A 14,336-nucleotide genomic window follows, 5' to 3' on the forward strand; every position below is an offset into this window, starting at 1 on the left:
AACGGATCTCGATAAATTAAAAATGAAATTTGAGTAGTTATAAAAATTAAATCGAATCGAATCAAATTGATTCCATTTCATTTAGTTTAATTTAATTTTATTTTATTGATTTGAATTTTTAATATTTTTTTATATTTTATTTTTAATATTTTAAAATTTTATTAAAATATTTTAATTTTAATATAATATAATATCTATATTATTAAAAATAATATATTATTATTAATAATCGATTTGATTCAATTTTTTTAATTTTTTTTATTCAAATCTAACTGAACGAAAATAATCAAAATTTTTGAAATTGAAATCGAATCGAACTGAAATGAATAAAAAACTGAATTGAATTTTCAAATTAATTTAATTTGATCGATGTTTTCAATTTAAATCTCCTAACTACAACTTTATTTGCTATATAATTTATGCACCTTAGTAGGATTTTTAAAAAAAAAAAAACAATAGATAAAATATTGCAATAATAGATGAATCAAAATTTATTCAGTAATTATAATATTTTAATCCATTGCAAATTCAATAAGTAACTAAATATTCATCATAGCCGAGGTTTATTTATCATAAATTATGATTACTATTAGATGAATATATTTCTTATGTTTCAATTAATAATTATATAAAAATATTACATCTAAATTCTTGATAATTTTATAAAAATATTTAAAATTTATTTATTTACGATTTTGATTCAAGCATCCAAAAATCAAATTACTCTCTAAAGATTTCCTGTCAATTTGTTTTGGTTTTTTTTAAGATTGCAATTTAGTTAGAGTTTTTATGAAATACAACAATAAAAACTGATGACCGCTAAGCCTCATCCACTCTGGGCAAGGTCAGACCCAAGTGAACTAACTGGTCTAAAACCCACAAAACTCCTTAGGCTGACCGACTCAGCATTTTAGGTCTCAACCCAAATACGTCGGGCCGGATGGGTTACCCGCGAGCTCAGGTCCAGTAAGAAGAAGCCTAGCCCGGTGATGTGACGTGAGGGAGAGGAGCTGGTCCAGTCACTTTTCAGCCCTGTCCGCACGCGCGCCGGGGGAATTAAATGGTTGTCTGGCATAGAGAGGGGTCTGACACGTCTGTACATACGGGCCTGAGTGACATAGACAGCTAGCACAATAGCAGGGAGGTAAAAAGGAGAAGGGATCTTCTTTTGAAGGGGTCTTCTTCTTCCTTCTGGAGGAGAGCTCCAGATTATTATTTTTTCTCTCCAACCCTGGCCTTTCCAGACTACACCAGTTCATGAACCTGACTTGAACGTCGGAGGGTCTCCACTGGGGGCATCCTCGGTAGACCCCTGACCATCTTTCTTTATTTTGCATGTCCTTTCATCAAATTAAACATTGAGAGACCCATATGAAAGAGCAAGAAGAAAACCAGATCTATCATGGAGTAAAAGGAAAATCAGATCTATCAAATGGCGCCATCTGTGGGAACGAAAGAGATTTTACTATCTCTAAAGTTCCTAAATTCATCCATTGAGATCCACGTGAAGGTATGAAAGTTTGTGCGAAAAGGAAGCTAGAGGTTTGTACTAACCCAGCTGAAAAGAAAGATTCATTATGTTCAATAATATTTTGATAGTCTTTCAGATAGTTTATTTTAATGTTTATTAAATTTTATTACTACTAACTTTTTCTTTGAATTCTAGTGAAGTGAAACTTCATATCAAAATACTTATCTATGAGTATAAAATTTTAATATTTTCTATAAAAAGAAAAAAAATGAGTGATATATGTGAGGTCGACCGTATATATGTTGTAAAATTTGATTGGCAGTTTGGCTATAAAGTTCAAGTTAGCAATTTAGAGAGAAAATTAATAATAAAAAAAAAGAAAGGGGGATTCGCGAGGAAAAATAAAGCAGGTTGGATAAATTGGACAACTCTAGACAATAAATAGGCGAGGTCGGACTGCACAACAAATGATGAGAAATAGGTCGGTGGAAGAACTTGAGATAAAGGTCGATGGAAGAACTCGGTCAAACTCCTTAACAAGTTAGAGGAAGAATCCGACCTGGCAACCCTCAACAAGTCAGTGGAAAGGCTCGAGCTAAAGATTGATGGAAGAGCTCCGGCTGGTCCTCCTCGAGAGATCGGTGAAAGAGCTTGGGCTAGTCACTTTCAGAAGATCAGTGAAAGGAATCGAGCAAGACGACCTCGAGGGACCAACAGAAAAAGTTGGCAAAGGAACTCACTAGGTCGACTAGCTCGCGAGCTCAACTAGAGCAGGTCCCAAATAATCGTGGTCGACAACACATACTCCAACTGGTCGGACCAACTGGATAACCTCTTAATGATAAGAGCAGACTGGAATTTCAGCAGACCAGATAAACTAATTTAGGAGAACCTTTGCTGAACATGTGGGTCAAAAATTGAAGACGAGTTGCATGTCGGCGGACTGAAAGATGACCCAAGTTAATGGGCGGTTGGATTCGCAGAGTTCGAAGTCAAGATTAGCTCTTGAAGAACCAAACATCGAAGTGCAACTTTGAAAAATTGGGCGAGGTCGATGATGGAGAATTCGAGAACCCAAGTCCAGTCTTAGAAAGAGATTAGTTGAGGTTAGCTAACCATGTTAGAGAGCTCCAAAAGCTTGTAAAGCCATGAATTACACAGAGCTGGTCACGCATGGCCTTAGGAAGAGGACAACAGATCGAGCGATCCCAGTGAAGCTGGAAGGCTGTAGTGGGACAAGGTGATCACAATTGATTAATGTTAACTCACACGCATAAGACGGTCTTAGACGTGTTGAAAACCTTGAGCACGACCAGGATAAAAAGTTTGGGCCTATCTAGACTGCAGAAGATCACGAGTGAGGAGCTCGGACTACAGTAGGTCAGCCAAATACCAAAATTGTCAATTTTTCAAGATTGAGTTTGATGGGATTGGAGTAAAGCCATGCGTCAACACAATCCATGCAAAAGTGGTCGATGTGGCCCTTGATCACTGGGAGATAAGTACCCAAATTCTTTACAAATATTACAACAATGCCATTGTAAATGATTTTCTAAAATTAGCTTACACACAATCCACACCTACCGCAAACAATTAATTATTATCGATCATCACAACTAGATAAACTTCAAAATCAAGAGTTTTTACACTACTTTCATTTTATTTATCATTTTTTGCAATCATTATTGATTACAGAATTATAAAGTTTAAATAATACTTAAACTTTTTACAATATTTTACATGCTCAAGCATAATATTTTATAAATTCAAAATTGAAATATAAAGTTAAATGTCTTGCGTGATACATTATCTATTGATAAATATTATCAAATTCACAACGAGCATTCTTGTTATATATACTATGTGCAAGCTCTTATTTTGCATAAAAAATTCAGAAGAAAAAGCAAGACCTTAGTGAGGTAGGTGACCGATCTTGGAAAATGACCCCCGGCACCACAAAACCGGCTGAGATAATAAAGCGACAGTAAGGCCAATGGGCCTGAATCTTGCGCAAGAGCTCAGTGAGGTAGGTGACCGGCCTCGAAAAATGACCCACGGCACCACAAAATCAGCTGAGATGATGAAGCGACAATAAGGCCAATGAGCCTGAATCTTGCGCAAGACCTCAGTGAGGTAGGTGACGGGCCTCAGAAAATGACCCCTGGCACTAGAAAATCGGCTAAGATGATGAAGCGACAGTAAGGCCAATGAGCCTGAATCCCATGCAAGGCTAGAGAGCCTGGAAGCGACAGTAAGGTCAATGAGCCTAAATCTTGTGCAATACCTCAGTGAGGTAGGTGACCTACCTCGAAAAATGACCCCCAGTACCACAAAACTGGTTGAGATGATGAAGCGACAGTAAGGCCAATGAGCCTAAATCTTGCGCAAGACCTTAGTGAGGTAGGTGATCGGCCTTGGAAAATGACCCCTGGTGTAACAGCCCGGACGTGATCCCCGGCACTGTTACCGTTCACGGCCCGGACGTGATCCCCGGCCCCGTGAACAACTCTTAACATCCCTTCACCCTCACGGGTTCCAGGCAGGATTTGTCCCTCGGGGGAGCCATTACGGCCCGCCCTAGCCCGAGTGGATTTGGCCCAATTCCTTCCTCTGGGAATTAGGTCGCCTCCCCCACTGCTCGATCCCTTGACCTCCCACTTTAAGGGAATAGTCTGGTGAGAGTGAGTACCAATTGTTCCAATTAGTGGAAAGCCCGAGGTGGCAAGAGGCCAGGCGAGGGATAGCCCTGGGCCGTGAGCGATAACAGTGCCGGGGATCACGTCCGGGCTGTTACATAAAAAGGCGCCTTTTTATGTAACAGCCCGGACGTGAACCCCGGCACTGTTACCGCTCACAGCCCGTGACCTTCCTCTGGGCCCAGCCACTGTGAGCAGCTCTTAACATCCCTTCACCCTCACGGGTTCTAGGCAGGATTTGTCCCCTTGGGTTCTCGTCAAACGCATCCTTCCCCAAGTGGATTTGGCCCCAATTTCCCTTGGGAAATTAGGTCGCCTCCCCCACTGCTCGAACCCTTGACCTCCCACTTTAAGGGAATAGTCTGGTGAGAGTGAGTACCAATTGTTCCAACAATTGGTACTCACTCTCACCAGACTATTCCCTTAAAGTGGGAGGTCAAGGGTTCGAGCAGTGGGGGAGGCGACCTAATTTCCCAAGGGAAATTGGGGCCAAATCCACTTGGGGAAGGATGCGTTTGACGAGAACCCAAGGGGACAAATCCTGCCTGGAACCCGTGAGGGTGAAGAGATGTTAAGAGCTGTTCATACGCCAGTGGAAAGCCCGAGGTGGCAAGAGGCCAGGCGAGGGATAGCCCTGGGTGTGAACGGTAACAGTGCCGGGGTTCACGTCCGGGCTGTTACATAAAAAGGCGCCTTTTTATGTAACAGCCCGGACGTGATCCCCGGCACTGTTACCGTTCACTGCCCGGACGTGATCCCCGGCCCCGTGAACAACTCTTAACATCCCTTCACCCTCACGGGTTCCAGGCAGCATTTGTCCCTCGGGGGAGCCATTACGGCCCGCCCTAGCCCGAGTGGATTTGGCCCAATTCCTTCCTCTGGGAATTAGGTCGCCTCCCCCACTGCTCGAACCCTTGACCCCCCACTTTAAGGGAATAGTCTGGTGAGAGTGAGTACCAATTGTTCCAATTGGAACAATTGGTACTCACTCTCACCAGACTATTCCCTTAAAGTGGGGGGTCAAGGGTTCGAGCAGTGGGGGAGGCGACCTAATTTCCCAAGGGAAATTTGGGCCAAATCCACTTGGGGAAGGATGCGTTTGACGAGAACCCAAGGGGACAAATCCTGCCTGGAACCCGTGAGGGTGAAGGGATGTTAAGAGCTGCTCACAGTGGCTGGGCCCAGAGGAAGGTCACGGGCTGTGAGCGGTAACAGTGCTGGGGTTCACGTCCGGGCTGTTACATAAAAAGGCGCATTTTTATGTAACAGCCCGGACGTGATCCCCAGCACTGTTACCGCTCACGGCCCAGGGCTATCCCTCGCCTGGCCTCTTGCCACCTCGGGCTTTCCACTAATTGGAACAATTGGTACTCACTCTCACCAGACTATTCCCTTAAAGTGGGAGGTCAAGGGTTCGAGCAGTGGGGGAGGCGACCTAATTCCCAGAGGAAGGAATTGGGCCAAATCCACTCGGGCTAGGGCGGGCCGTAATGGCTCCCCCGAGGGACAAATCCTGCCTGGAACCCGTGAGGGTGAAGGGATGTTAAGAGCTGTTCACGGGGCCGGGGATCACGTCCGGGCCGTGAACGGTAACAGTGCCGGGGATCACGTCCGGGCTGTTACACCTGGCACCACAAAACTGGCTGAGATGATGAAGCGACAGTAAGGCCAATGAGCCTGAATCTCATGCAAGGTTAGAGAGCCTGCAAGCGACAGTAAGGCCAATGAGCCTGAATCTTGCACAAGACCTCAGTGAGGTAGGTGATCGGCCTCGAAAAATGACCCCGGCACCACAAAACCGACTGAGATGATGAAGCGACAGTAAGGCCAATGAGCCTGAATCTTGCACAAGACCTCAGAGAGGTAGGTGACCGGCCTCGAAAAATGACCCCCGGCACCACAAAATCGATTGAGATGATGAAGCGACAATAAGGCCAATGAGCCTGAATCTTGCACAAGACCTCAGTGAGGTAGGTGATGGGCCTCGGAAAATGACCCCCGGCACTACAAAATCGGCTAAGATGATGAAGCGACAGTAAGGCCAATGAGCCTGAATCCCATGCAAGGCTAGAGAGCCTAGAAGCGACAGTAAGCCCAATGAGCCTGAATCTTGCGCAAGACCTTAGTGAGGTAGGTGATCGACCTTGAAAAATTACCCCCGGCACCACAAAACTAGCTGAGATGATGAAGCGACAGTAAATCCAATGAGCCTGAATCCCATGCAAGGTTAGAGAGCCTGCAAGCTACAGTAAGGCCAATGAGCCTGAATCTTGCGCAAGACCTCAGTGAGGTAGGTGATAGGCCTCGAAAAATGACCCCCGGCACCACAAAATCGACTGAGATGATGAAGCGACAGTAAGGCCAATGAGCTTGAATCTTGCGCAAGACCTCAGTGAGGTAGGTGACCGGCCTCGAAAAATGACCCCGGGCACCACAAAATCGGTTGAGATGATGAAGCGACAATAAGGCCAATGAGCCTGAATCTTGCGCAAGACCTCAGTGAGGTAGGTGATGGGCCTCGGAAAATGACCCCCGGCACTACAAAATCGGCTAAGATGATGAAGCGACAGTAAGGCCAATGAGCCTAAATCCCATGCAAGGCTAGAGAGCCTGGAAGCGACAGTAAGCCCAATGAGCCTGAATCTTGCGCAAGACCTCAGTGAGGTAGGTGATCGGCCTCGAAAAATGACCCCCGGCACCACAAAATCGGCTGAGATGATGAGGCGACAGTAAGGCCAATGAGCCTGAATCTTGTGCAAGACCTCAGTGAGGTAGGTGACCGGCCTCGGAAAATGACCTCCAGAATCACAAAACTGGCTGAGATGATGAAGCAATAGTAAGGCCAATGAGCCTAAATCCCACGCAAGGCTAGAGAGCCTGGAAGCGACAGTAAGGCCAATGAGCCTGAATCTTGCGTAAGACCTCAGTGAGGTAGGTGACTGGCCTCAAAAAATGACCCTCGGCACCACAAAAACGGTTGAGATGATGAAGCGACAGTAAGCCAATGAGCCTGAATCCCATGCAAGGCTAGAGAGCCTGAAAACAACAGTAAGGCCAATGAGCCTGAATCCTGCGCAAGACCTTAGTGAGGTAGGTGACCGGCCTCGGAAAATGACCCTCGGCACCATAAAATCGGCTGAGATGATGAAGCGATAGTAAGGCCAATGAGCCTAAATCCCATGCAAGGCTAGAGAGCCTGGAAGCGACAGTAAGGCCAATGAGCCTGAATTTTGCACAAGACCTCAGTGAGGTAGGTGGCTAGCCTCGAAAAATGACCCCCGGCACTACAAAATTGGCTAAGATGATGAAGCGACAGTAAGGCCAATGAGCCTGAATCTTGCGCAAGACCTCAGTGAGGTACGTGACCGGCCTCAAAAAATGATCCCCGGCACTACAAAACTGGCTAAGATGATGAAGCGAAAGTAAGGCCAATGAGCCTGAATCCCATGCAAGGCTAGAGAGCCTAGAAGCGACAGTAAGGCTAATGAGCCTGAATCTTGCGCAAGACCTCAGTGAGGTAGGTGACCGGCCTCAAAAAATGACCCTCGGCACCACAAAACCGGCTGAGATGATGAAGCGACAGTAAGCTAATGAGCCTAAATCCCATGCAAGGCTAGAGAGCCTGGAAGCGACAGTAAGCCCAATGAGCCTGAATCTTGCGCAAGACCTCAGTGAGGTAGGTGATCGGCCTCGAAAAATGACCCCCGGCACCACAAAATCGGCTGAGATGATGAAGCGACAGTAAGGCCAATGAGCCTGAATCTTGCGCAAGACCTCAGTGAGGTAGGTGACCGGCCTCGGAAAATGACCTCCAGAACCACAAAACTGGCTGAGATGATGAAGCAATAGTAAGGCCAATGAGCCTAAATCCCACGCAAGGCTAGAGAGCCTGAAAGCGACAGTAAGGCCAATGAGCCTGAATCTTGCGTAAGACCTCAGTGAGGTAGGTGACTGGCCTCAAAAAATGACCCTCGGCACCACAAAAACGGCTGAGATGATGAAGCGACAGTAAGCCAATGAGCCTGAATCCCATGCAAGGCTAGAGAGCCTGAAAACAACAGTAAGGCCAATGAGCCTGAATCCTGCGCAAGACCTTAGTGAGGTAGGTGACCGGCCTCGGAAAATGACCCTCGGCACCATAAAACCGGCTGAGATGATGAAGCGACAGTAAGGCCAATGAGCCTAAATCCCATGCAAGGCTAGAGAGCCTGGAAGCGACAGTAAGGCCAATAAGCCTGAATTTTGCACAAGACCTCAGTGAGGTAGGTGGCTAGCCTCGAAAAATGACCCCCGGCACTACAAAATTGGCTAAGATGATGAAGCGACAGTAAGGCCAATGAGCCTGAATCTTGCGCAAGACCTCAGTGAGGTACGTGACCGACCTCAAAAAATGATCCCCAGCACTACAAAACTGGCTAAGATGATGAAGCGACAGTAAGGCCAATGAGCCTGAATCCCATGCAAGGCTAGAGAGCCTAGAAGCGACAGTAAGGCTAATGAGCCTGAATCTTGCGCAAGACCTCAGTGAGGTAGGTGACCGGCCTCAAAAAATGACCCTCGGCACCACAAAACCGGCTGAGATGATGAAGCGACAGTAAGCCAATGAGCCTGAATCCCATGTAAGGCTAGAGAGCCTGAAAGAGACAGTAAGGCCAATGAGCCTGAATCTTGTGCAAGACCTCAGTGAGGTAGGTGACCAGCCTCGAAAAATGACCCTCGGCACCATAAAATTGGCTGAGATGATGAAGCGACAGTAAGGCCAATGAGCCTGAATCTTGTGCAAGACCTCAGTGAGGTAGGTGATCAGCCTCGGAAAATGACCCCTGGCACCACAAAACTGGCTGAGATGATGAAGCGACAGTAAGGGCAATGAGCCTGAATCCCATGCAAGGCTAGAGAGTCTGGAAGCGACAATAAGGCCAATGAGCTTGAATCTTGCGCAAGACCTCAGTGAGGTAGGTGACCAGCCTCGGAAAATGACTCCCGGCATCACAAAATCAACTGAGATGATGAAGCGACAGTAAGGCCAATGAACCTGAATCCCATGCAAGGCTAGAGAGCCTGGAAGTAACAATAAGGCCAATGAGCCTGAATCTTGCGCAAAACCCTCAATGAGATAGGTGACTGATCTCGGAAAAAGACCGCCCGCACCACAAAACCAAGCTGAGAGGATGAAGGGAACTATCCTTTCTCCTTTTATTAAAAAATATCGTATGCTCACAGTAAACAGCGGCATACGATAGCAACGCACAAAAACAATACATAAGAACAAAGTTTCAACCTCACATAAAATATTAGGGCACTGGACCACAAATTAAAAGTTAAAATCCGACCTCCCAAATGAGCTCGGGTCATGAGGTAAAGAGACTTTAATCTCACACAATAGCCAAAAGTGCCAAAGCACCATGCTGATCTCAAGAGGCTGCTGGAATAAAAAATCTGAATATGACCTCTCAAAAGAGCTCGGATTACAGGCTAATGATGTAATACCCGGCTAGAGTCCGGCATCGGAATTCTTGTCGTCCGATAGACTCCAGGATGTCGGAATCCTCTAGAAGGGTTAGATTTATGTTTTTCTAAAAGGTTATGATATATTTCATAGTTTTAAAGCATAAGGAAATGAGTTTTTGAGTGAAATGAACCAAGGCAGAAAAGCCAGGTTCGGCCGCCGAAGGTGAGGTTCAGCCGCCGAACATGCATGGCTTTCGGTTTCACATGTGGCCGCCGAAGGTGGTCTGGCCAGCCACCTATAAAAGGCCCTCAGTCGGTTGAAAGGATAAGGCTCGCTGATTCCTTTCAATTTCTGAGGTGAGACTCTGTCCTTCTTGAGTATTTTACATTTTTTTATCAAATCTTACAAAGGTTTGATTAGTTTTTATGTTCTTTTGAAGGTTTTAAGCTACAAACTCAAAGTTGTGTATTTTGGAGAGTTTGAAGGAGAGTTGCTCCAAAACTTCACGTTAGGATCGTTCATCTTCGTAGTTTCAAGAGGTAAGTGAAGATCCTGAGTCTGTTTTTATGTTTTCTGAAGGTTTTATGAGGTTTTGGGGGAGAGTTGCATGAATAGGGTTATTTTTGAAGTTTTGGTGATTTTGTGAGAAAAACTTGTATATGTGTTATTTGTTTTGTGTGTTTGGGGTTTTCAGGTATTTTCTGACCCCTTTGAGCATAAACTTGGGTGTATGCATGTTAAGGAGTTGAGGTGGTTGAGTGTGAGGAAGATTGGAGCTTTTTGGCGAGAGGCAGAGCAAGTTTCTGCCTTGCTGATGAACTCAAGTTCGGCCGCCGAAGGTACATTCGGCCGCCGAACCCATGAGGAGGTGGCTTCGGCTGCCCAAGCTTGCCCCCGAGCTTTTGGACTTTCGGCTTTGGAGGGGAGTTTCGGCCGCCGAAGGTTAGAGACTTTCGTCTCTGGAATGCCTTTCAGCCCCCGAAAGGGTTCGGCTGCCGAAAGTTGAGATTTGGCTGCCGAAGGTGCATGAGTTTCGTCTCTGGAGAGGACTTTCGGCCGCCGAACCTGCCGCCGAAAGTGTTCTGTCCAACCTTCTTTTGCATGCTTTGCATGGATGTTTGAGTGAGTTTAAGGGGATTCTTGGGGAGTTTAATAGAGTTAGTCATAAGCTAGTCTGGTCCCTCATTTGCGTTTATCTGTGCCTACACAGACCAAAGGAACCAAAGAGAGCAGCAGTGAGTACTGCTCCAGTGTTTCAGAGCCTGCAAAGTCAGTCCAGATAGCCAAAGGTGAGTGGAACTAAACTTAATTCTTTTAATTGAGAAATGGAATGTTTTTAGCATATTTCATGCATCATGGGTATGCAGTAGGTTGATTGCATTAGAATCCACGAATATGTTGCATTGCATAGTTATTTATTGATGTGGGTGAATGCTGAATGATCCAATAGTCACTGAGATAAGTCCAGGAGCCTTTGCCTACGCCCTGGCAGGTATAGAAGTCCAGGAGCCTTTGACGACGCCCTGGCAGGTATAGAGGTCCAGGAGCCTTTGACTACGCCCTGGCAGGTATAGTTAAGTCCAGGAGCCTTTGACTACGCCCTGGCAATGGTAAGTACAGGTGTTATATACACATATACATATATGAGACAGGAAATCCAGGTGCCTTTGAATACGCCCTGGTATGAGATACTGGGACTATTTGGTGACAGGTTGACCCTTGATGTGGATTGTCTGTGTTATGATGCATTCCATAAGATCATGTTTTAATGATATGTTTTCCTGTTCTACTCACTGGGCTATAGAGCTCATCCCACTCCCTTAACCTCAGTCTTGCAGGTTCAGTGTACAGTGTACAGGGGAAGTCCAGCAGAGTACAGGAAGAGAGAAGAGTTGTGTAATAGAATATAGTGGACATGTATTATTAAAGAGATGTAACAGTTGTGTATAAAGTTAGAATTGTGCTTGACTTAGTGATGTTTGTGTTATAAATATTTTGTTATGTACATGATCTGTATATGTATATGTTTTACAGAGTATGTGAAAAACCAGGCTTAACAGGTATGAGTTAACCCATCTAGAGCAAGCTCTAGTCAGGGGTACAGAGTACTGAGTACAGAGTACAGAGTACAGAGATAGTGCATGCACAGGTTAAGCCTTGGTACAGAGAAAAGAGTTTTTATTTTCACAAAAAATGTATGATCATGTATGAGATTTACAGGTACACAGAGAGTATAGCAGGCTTGTTACGGGTTCTGGCGGCCTTAAGCCGACCTGAATCCTAGCGCCGATAACGGTCCATTTTGGGGTCATTACAAATAAGACCTCGATCTCGCAAAATAGCCAGTGTATAAAGAAATTAAACTAAGGCGCCCCAACGCCCTTATCATGTAGCAATGCAGCCTACTAAAGGCTAGTGCAAGGCTCACGGAGCGAACAGCCAAAATGCCATGCCGATCTCAAGAAAATGAGCTCGGCACTGGTAAAGCCAATAGGCAGATCAGATTAAGGCGAAGCGAATCCTAAACGAAATGCATACCGAGATAGAGAACCAAACAAATGACCAAGGGCAATCATAAGAGGCACCAACCTCGAGAATTGACCGCTAGCATTAAACCAGTTCGGCTAGCTTAGAGAAAGGTCTAAGCAGCAAAGAGCCCGTAAAACGCTTGAGGGAAGACAGCCCGAAAAGCACTTGGGGGCAAAAAACCCAAACAACCAAGACAGACTTGAGAACCAAATGCTTAGATAAAGAATCAAGGGGACAGGAGCAATGTAAAAGGCTGAGTGAACAATTCTGAATGATCGGATGGGGGAGTGGAAAGTCTTGACTCATTGGATATAAAAGAATCGAACCCTAGTATGGTCAAACCCAAAACAGATAGTCCAACCTCTCCGACTCGGGGTCGATCTCCCCAAAAGCCCAGAGGGGATAGACATACCTCCCTATTGAGCCTTATGTCTGTACTGGCAAGGCTATAAGCCTTTAAAAGAAAAGTTAAAGCTGAACAAACAAGCAGTCAGGCTGAAACATAGCTTGTATAAGGCTAGACAAGAAAGCAAGAAATTAAGTCCGACTTCGCAAAAGAGCTCGGGGCACCAAAGCAAAGAACAAAAATCTGAGATCCCGAACTCGTAGTACGGACGGACTCACAACAAGTAAACAACCAATGAGAATAAAGCTAAGTATGGAAGAAATAGCGGAGAGCCAAGCCCCCTATATGAAAAGGACCGCAAATGCGAAACACACAAAATGATAAACGAAAGCAAAGGGTCATGCTCCCAGATCGGATCAGCTCGTAGTGAATAAAAAACTTAAACAAAATAATCTAAGTATAAATGAGGTACAGGCCGAGGTGAAATATCATTCATCATCGAATATACACCTCCAGATCATCATACATCCAAACATCAAAGTAAAGAGACAAAGAAATAAAAAGGCAAGGAAAGGACGTTTTGACAAGAGCCGTTCTAGGGCAACGTGGTCATAATGGAGATTTAGCCCCTCATCACTCCTGGAATAACTTTTGAGAAGGTGAAGGGGCAATTGATGACCGCTGGGCCTCATCTACCTTGGGCAAGATCAAACCCAAGTGAACTAATTGGCCCAAAACCCACAAAATCCCTTAGGATGACCGATTCAACATTTCAGGCCTCGACCCAAACACGTCGGGCCGGATGGGTTACCCGCGAGCCCAGGTCCAGTAAGAAGAAGTCCAGCCCGGTGATGTGATGTGAGGAAAAGGAGCTGGTCCGGTCACTTTGCAGCCCTGCCCGCACGCGTGCCAGGGGAATTAAATGGCCGCCTGACATGGAGAAGGGGTCTGACACGTCCGTACATACGGGCCTGAGTGACATAGACAGCTAACACAATAGCAGGGAGGCCGTGAGACGTCACTAGCAGGTAAAAAGGAGAAGAGATCTTCTTTTGAGGGGGTCTTTTTCTTCCTTCTAGAGGAGAGCTCCAGATTATTATTTTTTCTCTTCAACCCTGGCCTTTCTAGACTACACCAGTTCATGAACCTGATTTGAAAGTTGGAGGGTCTCCACTGGGGGCATCCCCGGTAGACCTCTGACCATCTTTTCTTATTTTGCAGGTCCTTTCATCAAATCGAACATTGAGAGACCCATATGAAAGAGCAAGAAGAAAATCAGATTTATCATGGAGTAAGAGGAAAATCAGATATATCAAAAACCATTTTATTTTAATTTTGCTCATAAATCAAATTAGCATAATTTCATTCCAATTTTATTTTAGTTAAATATCAATATAAATTTAATTTGATTTAAGTTTTAATCGCCTATCGGTTATTAAGTTATCAATTTTTTTAACCTTTCAATATTGGATAAGCGTCAATTTCTCTATAAAATCATAAGATTTTATAAGAATTTATAATTTTTTTAAAATAAAAATTAAAAATTAAAAGAATAAATTTGAAATTTTTTAAATTTATTTAAATATATTTATTATCATATTAAATATGTGAATACGACTTTATAAAAATTTATAACTTTTATAAATAATTACTTAAATTGGGTCTACTGCAACCTTTTATGAGGAGTCGCTCCTTCTCCAAAATTACGAAACTATTTTATTGTGTTATTTTGAGAGAGTTGAAATCCACGGGAATCAGAAACTACGTAAATACTCTTTTTTTTTTTTTTTTTTTTTTTGGTTATATTCTATACAAAAATGTGCTAAAAGTACTAACAACATT

Source organism: Manihot esculenta, chromosome 12 (genome assembly GCF_001659605.2).
Source record: "Manihot esculenta cultivar AM560-2 chromosome 12, M.esculenta_v8, whole genome shotgun sequence".
Taxonomy (NCBI): Eukaryota; Viridiplantae; Streptophyta; class Magnoliopsida; order Malpighiales; family Euphorbiaceae; genus Manihot; species Manihot esculenta.